The sequence below is a fragment of the Lactuca sativa genome, chromosome 5, assembly GCF_002870075.4.
Source record: "Lactuca sativa cultivar Salinas chromosome 5, Lsat_Salinas_v11, whole genome shotgun sequence".
Classification (NCBI taxonomy): Eukaryota; Viridiplantae; Streptophyta; class Magnoliopsida; order Asterales; family Asteraceae; genus Lactuca; species Lactuca sativa.
The window spans coordinates 240,006,756-240,023,136 of NC_056627.2; positions in this window are offsets into that span (position 1 = coordinate 240,006,756).

The following is a 16,381-nucleotide window of genomic DNA, read 5'->3' on the forward strand; positions in this document are numbered from 1 at the left end:
ACGATTACCTTGGGATGTAAAGTGTTTTAAGTTTATAGAATTTTGCATTTGTTAGAAAACTTTGATATATATATATATATATATATATATATATATATATATATATATATATATATATATATATATATATATATATATATATATATCCCTGTAGATACATGTGTTGAAACTCTGAGTCGTTACATATTTAGTTCGAAATTTATATAGGGATTTGAATTCAATTAATCGTTCTCATGATTTAACTAGCAAATTATTAGACACGGATAAATAGGATTAATTAGTTAAGTCAAATTTGGCGCGCACACACACACACACACACACATATATATATATATATATATATATATATATATATATATATATATATATATATGTGTGTGTGTGTGTGTATGTGTGTGTGTGTTAAATTTTTGAATTACCTAATATATACAATAGTTTAATATTAATTATTTTTCTCACATGATTAGAAATTTAAATAGTGTTTTGATATTGTAACGACCCAAAATTTTTTCCGTTAACGACGTTAGGTTTCCGTTACTCGAAAATTAATTCTTGTAAATTTATTTGGATTCTATGGGTGTAAAATGCAATAAAATAGATAAAAAAGGTGTCAATTAATACCTAAAATAATTAATCGGTATATTCAACGACTATATAATTTAATTAAATGGTTTTGGGAAAAATAAGGTATTTATATAATCCATTAAAATGTATATATGATGTAGAGGGGTTGAAATGTCATTAAAGGAAACTTAATATGTCAACTTATTAGGGTTAGGAATGTTTGGAATTAAACCTTGGAAGTTTAGGGGATATTTTGAAAATTAGCTTATAACCCCCACCCTCCCCAAGTAGAAGCGATCGACAGAATTTCTTGAATGCATATGTTTTCTTTCTTTGGTCTACTATATGCATTCTTGAGGCGAAACCAAGAAATTGATGGGCTGCTGTTTTATTGTTTTGCCGATCAGGAGGAGGAAAGAAGAAAAAAACACAAGCGATATTGGGAGTGCGTGATTCGCAAGACAAGAGAGGGAAAGATTACGATCTAAAGAGGGAGGCAACAAGAGATTGTAGAGATTAATGAGGAAAGACTAAACGAACCAATGTTCTTGGCAATTGGTTGCTATGTGATAAAATTTTCATTTTAAAATTCATCAATACCATACATCATATGTCCCAAAAATACCCAAAATAAAAAGTGTCCAAAAAATCAATGAAAAAGAAATCATAATCGTGGAAACATAAGGGGGAGGAATGTTGTGCCATCATGTTAGGTCCTTCCATTTCGTATCGGAAGTACCTAAAAGCATAAACGTAAATGTAAGAAAAAATCTTAGTGAGCTTCCTCAAAATACCACATACAACATACACATCAATATAACAGACGTGGTTGTGTTGGGTCTGTATCAACCACATGTAATAGCAAATAGTTGTGTCGAGTCCGTATCAAACCCCGAGTCCATAATGACTTCGAGCCCAGTTTGGCTTCATGCATATATCATACAATTATATCAGTAATAGTGATGTGTGTAAAACCCACTAGTTTTAAACCTACTTTTAATTATCAAATAACACACAAAAGGCAGTGAACCTATCAATTGTGGTATAGCTAAATAAGCAGGGTATCGAACACAGGGAACGACAAATTAAACTAAAAACTAATTTAATCTAAGTTAATTAAAAAGCAGGGGTTGTTCTCTAGTTTTACAAGACTAGAAACTTACTAATTATTACTAATTTAAAGCTAGAAAATAACGATTTAACTAGATTCAATAATTGGAAAGGAACTTCTGTTTAGTTCAACTTGGTTAACTCTATGGTTGATTTTCAAGGTAATAGTGCAATGGATTAATTATTTCGTTGGTTACCGATTCAGGTGATTAGATTGTGTTCACTATCCTAATCCTTAGCAAATAAACTAACTCAAACAGTGGCCAATTGCCTTAATTACTCTCCGAAATTGAATTCTAGCTTCCTTCGTCGTCTTCTAGGGTTTTTCAGGCTTCTCAATCGTAGCAAGATACTTCTGAATCGTCCCAGAACTCCCCTTTCTCAATCTGTGGAGTTATCTTTAAATAAGCGATCCGACTCGTCGAGTCAAGTGGTGACTCGTCGAGTCCCTCTCACATTCCCCGTATTGCGATAACTATCTGGACTTCCGAATCATTATCCTTCTGATTCCTCGACCGGACTCGTCGAGTAGCTATCTGACTTGACGAGTAGAAGCTTTTTTTAAGTGTTTTCCCTTCTTCATTCCACTCTCGAGCTCCTAACCGCTTCTCTTGCTTCCTTTTGCTTCCGAGCTTCATATTTGGACTGAAAAACATAATTTAACACTTTTAAGTACCTTTTGTCCATAGTATGCGATAATTTAGCTAATATATGAATAAAAACTATACTAAATACACACTAAATATGCACATATCAAATAGTCACATAGTCACATACATCCTACACATATAGATCAGTAAGCTGACATTGGTGCCTTTGACCCACTTATGTGGTGAGAAGGCTCACCTCACAGAAAGATGGTCTACTGCTACTGCTCTCACTAACAGGGTACCGCTACCATGCAAAACCAAATCAGTCAAACCAAATAAACCTTGAGCTCTTCGTCCAAAATAGGTGCTTGACCAAAAGTCAACTCAAGTCAACGTTCAATGGTCAAAGTCAAAGGTCAATATTGACTTTTGTCAACCGTCACGTCGTGGCCACCTATGGCCACACCGTGGCCCTCCAGTAACAATTAGTCATGATCTTCCACATCACTACGCTATGGCAACTTGTACCACGCTGTGGGCACTAGGTTTTCAGCAGCTTAATGGTTTAAGTTGTTTTCTTCGATCCCAAAGGCTCCAATTTCAGATTTGGTCCAAAACAAAGTCTATAAGGATAAAGTTTCCAACTTTACCCGATAAAACCATCCGAAAGGTCAAAATCTCAAACACTAGATTTAAAGGGGCTAAATACGATATGACTTTCCCTATTAAGCACTTATCCCAAAAATTCCATACCTCATTTACTCCATAACAGATTCTAATACCTAATCCAACATAAAAGTTGGTGATTTATAGACATGCATGTCCAATGCATGTCTTGATGCCATAATGAACCAAAAATAGAATTTTTCCATGGAAATCCCATGCATGGTTCAAAACCCCACAAGAATTCAGATATATGCCAATAGTTATGTCAAATGTCCCAAAGACCCATAAAGTTGCAACCTTTATGAGATCCTAACACTCTAACCCACAAGAACATGAAGATTTAGGGACAAAACATAAGATCAAGCAACCTAACATGATAAAAATTGATTCTTGGAAACTTACAACGGTCCAGAAAATTGCTACAACTAAGGATGAGGACTAGCTTGCTGAGTCTTAGCTCCCTTCTTCTTCTTTCTTCCTTTAAAGGCTTCAAGAACAACAACAAAGGCTCAAAATGAGTGTGTGTGTGTGTGTGAGAGAGAGAGAGAGGGAGGGAAGGGGATGTAGGGTTTCACAGGTCTGATGGAGAGTTATGGAGGTTAAGGGTGAGAAAACCCTAGCCCCCTCATTCCTTTAAATAGGGAGAAAAACCTAGAAAATAAGGTTTCTTACTTGCCAGCTGCCACGCCTTGGCATATACTGCCATGTGGTGGAGGCTTAAAAGACACACATAGGAAATCTTGACTTGCCACATCATGGTGCATCCCCACCATGTCATGGTGATCCTATAAAATGCCAAAATTTGCAAAATATAAAGTACCTCGAGATTTGGATGTTAAAGTCTCCCTGAATAAAATCATACTTCGTCCTTGAATTCTGCCTCTGCAAATAACTCGAGGTAGTTCTCTATCACCTCGACCTCTGGATCCTAAATCCACTCGGAACCCCTTCGGTGCTGCCATTGCACATTCACCAGTTTCACATTTTTGTTGCACAAAGACTTAATCTTTCTGTCAAGAATCATAGTTGGTATCTCTCCATAATTTAGGTGCTCATCGACCTGAATGTCATCCAAAGGAATGACCGCATAATCAATGGTTAAACACTTTTGTAACTGAGGGACATGGAAAGTGTTGTGTATCTGACTAAGCTCATCAAGCAACTCCAAACGGTATGTAACCTTGCCCACCTGGGTTAAACCAGGGACCTAACTTCCCCCGTTCCCAAAACCGGATGACACCCTTCCAAGATGACACCTTCAATAGTACCGAATCTCCCACCTGGAACTCGAGATCTAAAAGATGTTGGTCTGCATAACTCTAATGTCGAATTTGCACGACCCGTAACCTACCACACACCTGATATATCATCTCAGTGGTCTTCATGACCTAATTATCGACGTTACCCAAACAAACCGGGGTCCTACACCTCCTCCCATACAACATCTCGAAGGGTGGTCGATTAATATTGACATGGTAACTATTGTTATAGGATAAATCATCCAGTGGAAGATAAGTATCCCAACTCCTGCCAAAATCAAGCATATAAGCCTTGAGCATATCTTCAAGTGTCTGAATGGTCTGCTCACTCTACCCATCGGTATGGGGGTGGTAAATTGTATTGAAATGCAGTTGATTACCCAACTCCTTATTAAAACTCCTCCAAAACCTGGAGGTGAAGCGGACGTCTCGATCCAAAACCACCGAAACTAGCACCCCATGCCAAACTACCACCTCCCGAATGTAAATGTCAGCCAGCTTCTCGACTGGTATACTCTCAAGTATCGGAATGAAATGTGTGCTCCTGGTTAATCTATCAACAATGACCCAGATAAAGTCAACCCCATGTGTCGTCCTCGACAACTTTGTGTTAAAGTCCATGGTGATCTCTTCCCATTTCCACATAGGAATGGGTAAGAGTTGTATCTTGTCGTGGGGTCTCTGATGTTCGGCCTTGACTTTTCGACAAGTCAAGCATCGCTCCACGAACCATGATATCTCCCTCTTCATACAAGGCCACCAATAGCTTAAATTCAGATCTCTATACATCTTTGAGTCCCTTGGATGGATCGAAAACTTTGACTTATAAGCCTCTTCCAACACTAAACTCTCCCACACTGCATCAACATGCCTCAACTATCCTTGACAAACAAAGGAATCTATCCCCTGATTCACCCCACCTTCCAATTATCCTTCTTCAATTCCTCCACCCAATCCTCTTTGATCATATCCAAAAGTGGAGAAACAGTTACCATCATCAAACGTAAGTTCCCAATAGGTGAACTTGTCGCCTTACGATTCGATGCATTGGCCATAACATTGGCCTTCCCAGGGTGGTACAAGATTTCACAATCATAATCTTTCATCACATCCACCCATCTCCACTGTCTCATGTTTAAATTCGGTTGATCGATTAGATATCTCAGGCTTTTGTGATCAATGAATATAGTACACCTAACTACTTACAGATAATTCCTCAAAATCTTGAAGGAAAAAACTATGGCCCCCAACTCCAAATCCAACGTAGCGTATTTTTCATCATAAGGCTTCAGCTGCCTCAAAGTGTAAGCGATCACATGCCCCCTCTGCATGAGGACAACTCCTAATCCCAAGATAGACGCATCACAATAAACCACAAAATCATCTATTTCCTTGATAAGAGTGAGAATCCGGGCCTCACACAATTTCTATCTCAATGTCTTAAAAGCTGACCGTTGATCGCCCCCCATCAAAAAGTAACATTCTTCTTCGTTATGCAGGTCAAATGCCCCCTACCGAAAAGTAACATTCTTCTTTTTCAAGCGAATCAAAGGCATAACAATCTTGGAGAAATCCGGGATAAATTTCCGTTAATAACTCGTGAGAACTAGAAAACTCCGAATCTCTAATGGGGTTCTTGGAACCTTCCATCTCATCACAGCCTCAATCTTGGCCAGATTGACCAATATACCTCCTAGTTAACGATATGCCCCAAGAACTGCACCTCGCACAACCAAAACTCGCATTTGGAGAGTTTGGCATACAATCTCTCTTTCTTCTCAGAGTCTTCAGTACCTCTCGCAATGATCCTCATGTTGTTCCTTGGTCTTTGAGTAGAACCAAATATCATCAATAAACACGATCACTGACCGATCAATCATAAGTCTGCATACTCGGTTCATGAGACCCATGAGCGTTGCGGGTGCGTTGGAGAGCCTGAATGGCATCACCACGAACTCGTAATGACCATAACGATTCATGTAGGCCATCTTCTACACGTCTCGTCCCTGAACCTCATCTGATAGTAACCTGATCGCAAATCAACCTCGGAAAATCAAGATGCACCCTGAAGCTGGTCAAATAAATTATAGATCCTAGGGAGTGGGTAATGATTCTTCACCGTTAACTTATTCAACTCCCGGTAGTCAATGCACATCCTGTATGAACCGTCCTTCTTTTTCACAAACATGATCGGTGCTCCCCATGGTGAATTGCTTGGTCTAGTAATCTCTTTGTCTAATTGCTTCTGAAGCAGCATAGACAACTCCTACATCTCCTATGGTGCCAACCGATATGGTGCTTTGGTTATCGGGGCTGCACCAGGAACTAAATAAATCTGAAACTTAACCTGCCTCTCGGGAGGCACTCCATGAAATTCCTTTGGAAACTCATCATGGAAATCGTGGATGATGGGAACCTCACTTAATGTTGTCATTTCCCCAACCTGAGTATCCGCCACATAAGCCAAAAATCCATAACATCCATGCTATATATATCTCCTAGTCCTCGTGACTGAACAAAGAGTCGGTCCATGTTGAGCACCTTCATCCTGAATAATCAGTTCTCCCCTACTAGGGGTTCGAACTCTCACTAGATAGTGCTCACAATAAACCATGGCCCCATTTAGACCCAACTAATCCATCGTGATGGTAACCTTCGACTCTCGCAGAGGAATCGATACCATGTCAATAGAATATCTCTCGCTAAACAACTTCAGAACACACCCACGATAAACCATCGGTGTACTCACATAACGATCATTAGGAATCTCTACCTCCAACGGATAATCCAGATCCCTGGGAGCATCATTAAACTTCTTGTTGATGCAATATATACAAAGGATCGGGTAGCACCCACATCGAATAGAATGCAATCAATCATACCATTGACTAAGAAAGTCCACAGACATGATCAAATACGATATAAACATAAATAAGGAAAGAAATAAAATATATGATAAAATCACATATCGATAACCACATTTGGTGCTGCTCGATCCTCATTGGTATTCAACTGAAATGCCTTATTCTTCACCATAGGTGCCTCCTTCTTGCCTTGGCGGACCAGCAATCCTCTAGGTGGCTAGTGCAGGCGTCTCCACTACAACTTCCTACGACCTCGGATAATCGGCCTTTCTATGGTCTGTCTGGTTGTAGTGAAAATATATCAATGAACTCTGGGGGAAAACCCTACTCATATGACCGGTCTAACCATATCTGTAACACCTCGAACCCTCTGATCGACATTCCCTATTGTGCGACTTGCTGCACTTGTCGTAGCGGCTCCAACCCTTCTGCCCCCTAGTATGCGAATCAGAAATCTTAGGCATCTTAACCTGGCCCATTGATGTCTACACCTGCTCAATCTCCTGCTCATGGGCTCTCTCATTCATGCCATTTAGGTTCTTGCATCCCGAAAATCTCACAAACTTCCTAATGCTATTCCTCAACATGTCATGATATCTTATCTTCTTCATCTCCTCATCTGCAGCGCACTACAAAACCAACAGAGCCCTCTCATGGAACTTGACGGTGATCTTCGCTATAGTATTAGTAGTCTGAAGAAGGTCCTAAAACTCCCTCACTAGCTGCTGCATGTCAATCGCCGGTGCAAACTCCTCCTGCAATCTCCTAACAAACTCCTCCCAAGTCATGACCACCACCATTGAAGACCCCAAAGCTCGACTAGCCTCATCCCACCAGTCACGTGCTCGGTCTCTCATAAGTCAGGGAAAAACTTGTCCGCTAATCATTCTCCTTGTCAGCAATCTAGCAGCAGCTAGCGATGGGGTCCTTAGCCCCAAAGAACTCTGGAGCTCCCCAAGCCTTGAGCTTCCTATATGAGGGAGTCTGTGCTCCTAACTATCCCACAACAATCTCTACCCGAAGGACCCCAGGTCACTTATCTATCAACTCCATAATCCCCTCCATGATAGTACCAAAAATCACAAGGGTGGCCTCCATGCTACCGCGAGTAATCTCAGATGTGATAAGCACGCACAACTGCTCAACAATTGGTTCCGATCTAGAGCCAGAACCTGATTTAGAAGCTCATCCTCATGTGATCGCCATACCCAACAGAAATACAAACATACAAACGATTATCACACTCAAGAGGGAACTTCCATTCCACAAGCTCCTTAGGATTTCAAATATAATCCTTGTCTCGAGTACAGATCCTATGCTTTCAGTAGTACCCGACCAATACTACTTTCCACACCTATCTGTACGTTCCTCAAGGACCATCCTAAATTCGTCAAGTCACCACTCTAAATTCATACAAACTATCCCTATGCTAAACAACATACATATCCTACTACGACATTTCCTAGACTCTCTTAGGAATTCTTAACTCAACTGACCTACAACACAGTGAACCTCACCAACACTATCGGTTGCCTTATGCATGTAACTTGTATACAAAATGGGTTCACATAAGTTGTCGAATAATGATTCTACCCTAAGTCCACAACCAAACAAGGAACATAAAATAAGGCTAAATCAGTCATTCTAGGCCTATATAAACCTTATCGTATACAACTTTTAAAACATACACTTAGCAATTAACTGATCTGATATCGATTCCATGTAACACATAGCATCCAATTATCCTAGGCTATAAGGCATCACACAAATCGGGCAATTCTAACATATGATTCGTGAAGGTATCCTTAGCCCTACTCTAGCATGCAACTCATATGTAATGCATACTAATCATAATACATAGATAAGTGTATTTTGGGTATCACTTACTTGAGCTTTACTGATTGCACGCATCGTATCCCCTCTTTATAAAAATGTTTTAGAAATTTATTTTTCTTTTGAAAAGATTATCATTTCTTCAGTTTGAGTTCTGATACACCCAAAAGTGTGCCCGAATCCCTAACACCAAGGCTCTGATACCAACTTGTAACATCCTAAAAATAGTGATAAAATTTTCATTTTCGAATTCATCAATCCCATACATCATATGTCTCGAAAACATCCGAGATATAAACTATCCAAAACATCTGAGTAAAAGAAATCATAAACATAACTATAAGCACAAAGCTTAGTGAGATTCCCCAAAATACCACATACAACATACACATAAATATAATAGCACGTAGCTGTGTTGGGTTTGTATCAACCCCATGTAACAAAAAATAGTTGTGTCGGGTCTGTATCAACCCCGATTCCATAATGACTCCAAGACTAGTTTGGCTCCATCGATATATATCATATAATTATATCAGTAATAGTCACCTATATCCTACACAAACAAATCAGTGGGTCAGTATTGGGGCATTCGCCCCACTAGTGTGGTGAGAAGGGTAACACTGCTATGAAACACCTAATCAGTCAAACCAAATAAACCTTAAGCTCTTCCTCCAAAATAATTGCTTGACCAAAATTCAACTCAAGTCAAATGTCAATGGTCAAGTTCAACGGTCAACATTGACTTTAGTCAACCGCCATATCGTGATCACCTATGGCCATGTTGTGGCCCTCCAATAACGTCCAGTCGTGATCTTCCCCACCGTCACGCCGTGGCAACCTATATCATGACATGGACACTGGGTTTTTAGCAAATTAATGGATTAAGCTATTTTCTTCGATCCCAAAGGCTCCAAATTTCGGGTCTGGTCTAAAACAAAGTCTAAAAGGAGAACGTTTCTAACTTTACCTGATAAGACCATTCAAAAGGTCGAAACCTCAAACCCTAGATTCAAAGAGGCTAAATATGAAATGACTTTCCCCATCAAGCACTTATCCCCAAAATTCCATACTTCATGTACTCCAGAACATATTCTAATACCCAATCCAACATAAAAGTTGGTGCTTTATAGACATACATGTCCAATGCATGTCTTGAAGCCATAATTAACCAAAAAAAAGGGGTTTACATGGAAATCCCATGTATGGATCAAAACCCTAAAAAAATCCTGATCCGTTCCAACAACTATGTCAAAATGTCCCAAATATCCATAAAGTTGCAATCTTTATGAGATCCTAACACTCTAACCCACAAGAGCATGAATATTTAGGGATAAAACATAAGATCGCAACCTAACATGATAAAAATAGAGTCTTGGACACTTACAAAGGTCCATAAGATTTCTAACACCAAGGATTATGACTAGCTTGCTGAGACTTAGCTCGCTTATTCTTCTTTCTTCTTCTAAGGCTTCAAGAACACCAATAAAGACTCAAAATGAGAGAGAGAGAGAGAGAAAGAGAGAGAGAAAGAAAGAAAGAGAACGAGAGAAGGGGGATGTAGGGTTTCACATGTATGTTGGAGGTTGATGTTGAGCAAACCCTAGCCCCCTCATTCCTTTAAACAGGGAGAAAAACACGAAAAATAGGGTTTCTCACTTGCTAGCTGCTACGTCATGGCCTATATTACCACGTCGTGGAGGCTTAAATGAAATACACAAGCAATCCTGAATTTCCATATTGTGGTGCCTCTTCACCACGTCGTGTTGATCCTATAAAATGCCAAAGTTTGCAAAATATAAAGTACATTAGGATTCGAATGTTACATTGTTAAGGTCAACATGATTTCGTATAGGTATGCTTGGGGTTGTAAATTTGAATCTGGTTGGTAAGTTTATTGATTTTCTTTCTTCCTCGTGTAATTATACTTCAATTTCTTAAGAGTTGGTTGAAATTTTAGAGCCATTGTGCTTTAAATTTAGTGTGAAAATCGTTGTGTTCTTTCACTTTAGTTCGTGTGAGTTCCTGTATGCCATTTTTCTAGATAATAGGGCTATGTTTGTACCATCCAAAAGTTTCTAAAACCATACGTTAATGTATTTTTATGACTTAGGTGGATTGTTATGTGCCTATTTTTCTAGCTAAAGGATACCAACATTTGGCTATAAAGGCCATGTGTAACATCCCGGAATATCAAGAGTAGAGTTGAAGGGCTAAAAGTGTAATTGTGGAAGGACAACTCGGCGAGTCCATGGGTGGACTCGGCGAGTAGGGTCGCGACTCTAGTCGTGTGTTAAATGGCCAACTCGGCAAGTCGGCGGCTGGACTTAGCGAGTAGGTGCTGAGTGAAGAAAACCCTAATTTCGAGGGTTGAGCCCTATATAAAGAACATTATATCTTCTCCCCAGCCTCCTTACCATTCCTTGAGTTCCAAAAACCCTAAATTTGTGAGGAGACCCCATTGTTGAGTGGATTAGAGCTTGAAGAAGGATCTTTGGTGCTTTAATCTTGAAGATTGGAGGCTTGTATCAGGGAGCTTGGGGAGATCAGGAATCTACAGTTGGTTGGGCTCATTCCAGGGGTAAGGAACCATTTCCTTAAGCTATTTTCTTCATGGGTTCATGTGTGGTGGTTGATATGACATCTAATTTGAGATAGAAGCTTGGATCTAGGGATGCTACATCAGATCTAAGCTTGTGATGGTCCTATATGTCATAAAGTCTCGATTCTTGAGTGTTTAGGTGAAGCTCTTTTGTCCCAAACCCTAGCCCTAGAGTGTAAAATCCCTAGATCTCTTTGGATTCACGTAAATTTTGCCACTTTACGTGATGGATGGGTTGTAGAAGGGTAGATCTACGTTTTGGATCAACTGCATGGCCTGGAAGGCTTCTGTATGGATTAAGATCTAGAGGCACTCGGCAAGTCACAAAGGTGTACTCGGCGAGTTGCTTGAAGATAGGCTGGAACTCGGCGAGTTGGAAGAACAACTCGGCGAGTAGGATGAAGATAGCCTCGGACTCGGCGAGTCTGTTCTTGGACTCGGCAAGTCTGGTCGTGAGGCCCTAATCTTTTTCTGGTTGAGCCATGAATTGGCGAGTCAATGGAGGACTTGGTGAGTTGAGTGCGAGGGGACTCAGAGTTGTGAGACTCGGCGAGTCTCGGAGTGACTCGGTGAGTTGAGTCGCGGTTTGGGGAAGTTCTGAGCATGGGGACTCGGCGAGTCATTGGGTTGACTCGGCGAGTAGAGTCAGTCAGGAGGTTGACTTTGACTTTGGCCAAGGGTTGACCAGTTGACTTCTAGGGGCATTTTGGTAATTGTTGGCCTTTGTTTCGAGTTCAGAGTTTTGGTGTTGGCCAGTGTTGGAGATCGTATCAGTGGTCGGAGCAGCTTGGGTTTATCTGTTCAGTCGGCAGTTCCGAGGTGAGTTATCCTCACTATATCAACAGGGTCTAAGGCACCAAGGTCGGCCCTTTTATCGGATTGAGATCCGGGTATCGTTGTTATGTTATTGTTTTGCTATGTTGCATCCTGGTAGTTAGGATGATGCTATGTTAGAGACCTGGTTAAGGTTGGTATCCTGGTATATAGGATGATGCTATGTTAGAGACCTGGTTAAGGTCGGTATCCTGGTATATAGGATGATGCTATGCTAGTGACCGGTTAGGTCGGTATCCTGGTTAGGAGGATGATATGTTATGTGATCTGTTAGATCGGTTGATTGAATGTAAATTGTTATATGCTTGAATGTTTATGTGCACATGGTTGTTGGACTGGGGTTGGGTTGAGGCGGGTCCTGCTTTGTGCTGTAGGCCAACATACCCAGGGCGGACTGGTTGTCCCGAAGGCCCAGCGAGCGGTCCGGACAGGATGTAGGCCCTAAGAGGGCGGACCAGACGTGCCGAGGCTCGGAGAGTGGACCAGGCCGACTGAAGGCCCGGTGCGGGCGGACCAGTCATACTGTAGACTCAGAGAGTGGACCAGGTGGATTGAAGGCCCGGTGCGGGCGGACCAATCACACTGCAGACTCGATGTATATGGCTAGACTCGGAGGGTGGACCAGGTGGACTGTTGGCTGGTGCGGCGGACCAGTCACACAGTAGACCCGAAGTGCATGGCTGTTCTGTGTCCTGATATGATATGGAATGTTATGCGTGTATGGTATTTGTGGTTGGTATTTTGTGGGTAACTCACTAAGCTTTCGGGCTTACAGTTGTGGTTTAATGTTTTTCAGGTTCTTCAGGAGACCGTGGCAAGGCAAAGGCGTGATCGTACCGCTCCTCATGATTATGTTTTATGATGTGATTCTGGGAAGACTCTGATAATAATTGTATTGAAAACCTTTTTGTAATAACATTAAGAAAATGGGTTGTTTTTGAAAAGTTAAAATTTGTTGAAATTTTATGGCCGTTACACCATGTAACTATGGTGGTTTTATCTTGTATTTTTCTACCATAAAACCATATTCTTAGGACTGATGTATAACATTGTGTATCACACAAATCCATATCTAAATTTCACCCTAGAGAAATCATGGCATGTGTCTTAATTTGGAGCTTAATGAGCCCTTGAATGGTGGTAGTTGGATTGTGTTTTTGGTTTGTTTAAGCATCCTACTTTCAATCATGTCTTGGTAATATCATTGGCCTTTCCATTTAGTACTCAATTTAGGTCTTAAAACCTTTATTTAATACTAAATGTGTGCAAGATTTAATGGATTTAAGTCCTCTCAAGTCTTGAATTATGTGATGATATTTGGCTAAAATTACAAAACTATACAGATTTGTGACCTCTCTTGCGAGGGTTGTAGAGGCCATTTTGGTCTGAATTAGGGAAAATTACCAAAATAAAAAAGTTGTGGGAAATGGAATCTAGTTTCCATAAAGTCCTTTATCATCCCGTTTGGAGTTCTATACTTCTATGATAAAAACACTGAGTAGGGGTTTTAGTTGGAATTATAAAAAAAATATAATTTAAAACTAATATACAATAAGCTAAACTTATAGACTTTGAATGCACTTACAAAACTGATGCTATATTTGATTAGGTGGGGTCTTGAAAACTTCATGGGAGCTCGAAACTTGAAGTTAATAAAGGATTCGTCAAGGCTAAGGTGAGTTAGTAGTTTTACTCACTAAATGTGCATAAGTCAAAAAAGTACATTTCATATACGGATCATTGATTTAATTTATGTCTAAATTATCCATTTTTTGTATTTAAATATGATTTGTTAATATGATATGCTCGTATTCAAGTTTCCATACTTAGGGTCTAAATTTATATCTGACTCCGTTATGATGATTATGGTATGCTAGCATAAACTTGATTGAAACGATGATAGTTGGTTATGCTTTGGTGAATTGTTGATGAATTTGGTGATTATGATGATATTGGTGAATTGTAAGAAATTGCATGCTTGATATGATGAATTGTGGAATTTTGTGGGGTGTTGCATAGTGGGTTGTGTAGTTTATGACACTTGCATTAAACCTTAGCCGGATACTTTTGGTTACCTATTAGGTTGAAAGAGGACCTATAAGAAAGAGATTAATCCATTGGAGTGTAAGTCGCCCGGTCTATCTAGAAGATCCTGTGATAAATGGTGCATGTATATTTTCAGTACAATGTTCGTGGATTGGAGTGGTGTGGTCCTATCTAGAAGGACTAGTACAAACACCACATTGGAATGGGAGGTGTTATGGATCTACGACACCGTTGGTACCAAATCCTGAAAGACATCGTGGGATACTTGTATTTCACATAGTCAGAGTAGCTAAAGGAGTGTCTGGGGTTGGTGTTTTGGGTGGCAGTCATGAACCACTTAGAACATTCAACAATGCAGGAACACGAATAGTGAAATAGGTAATCTCCTCAGGGTAGTATGAGTATAGAGATTCATGTCTATCATACGATGATTTTATTGATATGCTTTTGATGATATGCGATGATTTTTGTGATATGTGTTTTTTTATGATATGTTATGCTCTTGGTGATTTGTGATGAATTTTTTGTTATATGTGAGTATCATGTATTTGTTGCTCAATGTTGTTTTCTTGTAAATTGAATTGTTGACACCTTTGGGAATTTTACGCTTTCCTTAAAATTATATGCAAATTTTAAAAATTCACTCAACAGAGGCTGACATTTGTTTCTTGTACTTTGCGCCTTTGGCTTTGTACAAGTAGCCTTGGAGTGTGGATTGGTAAGGTTGTGAGCATTTATCTTTGGGTAGCATGTTTTTATTCATACGATACCACTTGGACATGTTTTGATTATTACTTTTTCTTCAATAAAGGGTTTCTTAAACTTAAACAATTTTCGTTGGGTTGTTTTTGAAAGATGGCAACGTGTGGTTTGTTTTAAAGTATGAATTTTATAAAATACTTCCATTGCATATTCTACTAAAAAAATTGTTAAATATAAAGAAAATTTTAATGGTAAAATCCACGAAATTACATGTACACCATGACATGTACTTGTCCTGATGTATCATACGCTCTAAGCATGGTGAGTCGATATTTTGTAATAATGAAGGTGTACTTGTGAGTTTGAATATATAGCTGCAAGTGAAGCATCCAAGGAAGCTACATGGATCAAAAAACTCATAAGCGAGCTTGGAGTTGTTCCGAATAACAAATACCTATTGGAGATATTTTCTGATAATGAAGGTGTAGTCACTATGACTAAATAGCCTAGAGATCACGAAAAATTGAGATATATAAAGAATAAGTACCGTTACATTCAATATAGAGTTGAGGATGAAGATCTAGTTGTGAAATGAGTGTCGTCTGAAGAGAATCTGACGGATTCATTATGACAACCAAGAGGTTTTCGTCACTGATCGCCATTAGGAAAGAGTAGGAAAATGGATGTAATAGCTTAGTATTGTAATTTTTGATTTTTGAGCTAATAAGATTCAAATGTGTTGTTAGATTGATTTGATAAAAACATCCATTAGGCTCAAAAATTAGCATTCGAAAAGTTGTAACGTTTTCTAAGATGGTTAATGTACTTCGATAGTACTTGTTAACGTGATCTCAAGGAAAGGTTTTTCTAAAAGAAAAAGGATTCTTAAAATAATACAACCCAATAAAAGTCAAACACTATATAATCCTGTGCACTCACCAACATTATGTTGACGTTTTCAAAAATACATGTATTCTCAATGAGATGAAATCAAAGGATAATCGTGTTGAGGAGGAGGATAGTTGTGTCAAGAAGGAGGAAGTCTACAAGGAAGCTGCTAGAGTTTAGTAACATCTGTTTTTCATCTTTAGTCATGTTTAGGAAGCGTGTTTGTCTTTTGAAAAACAATGTAATCCTAGAATAATTTATAATCAATAAAAGACAAGTTTGTGATATTCTTTTATGCTATGTTATATATATATATATATATATATATATATATATATATATATATATGTGTGTGTGTGTGTGTGTGTGTATGTATGTATGTATGCCTCGTCCCAATCTTCCCCTCGTTCGCACCACTCGGCATTT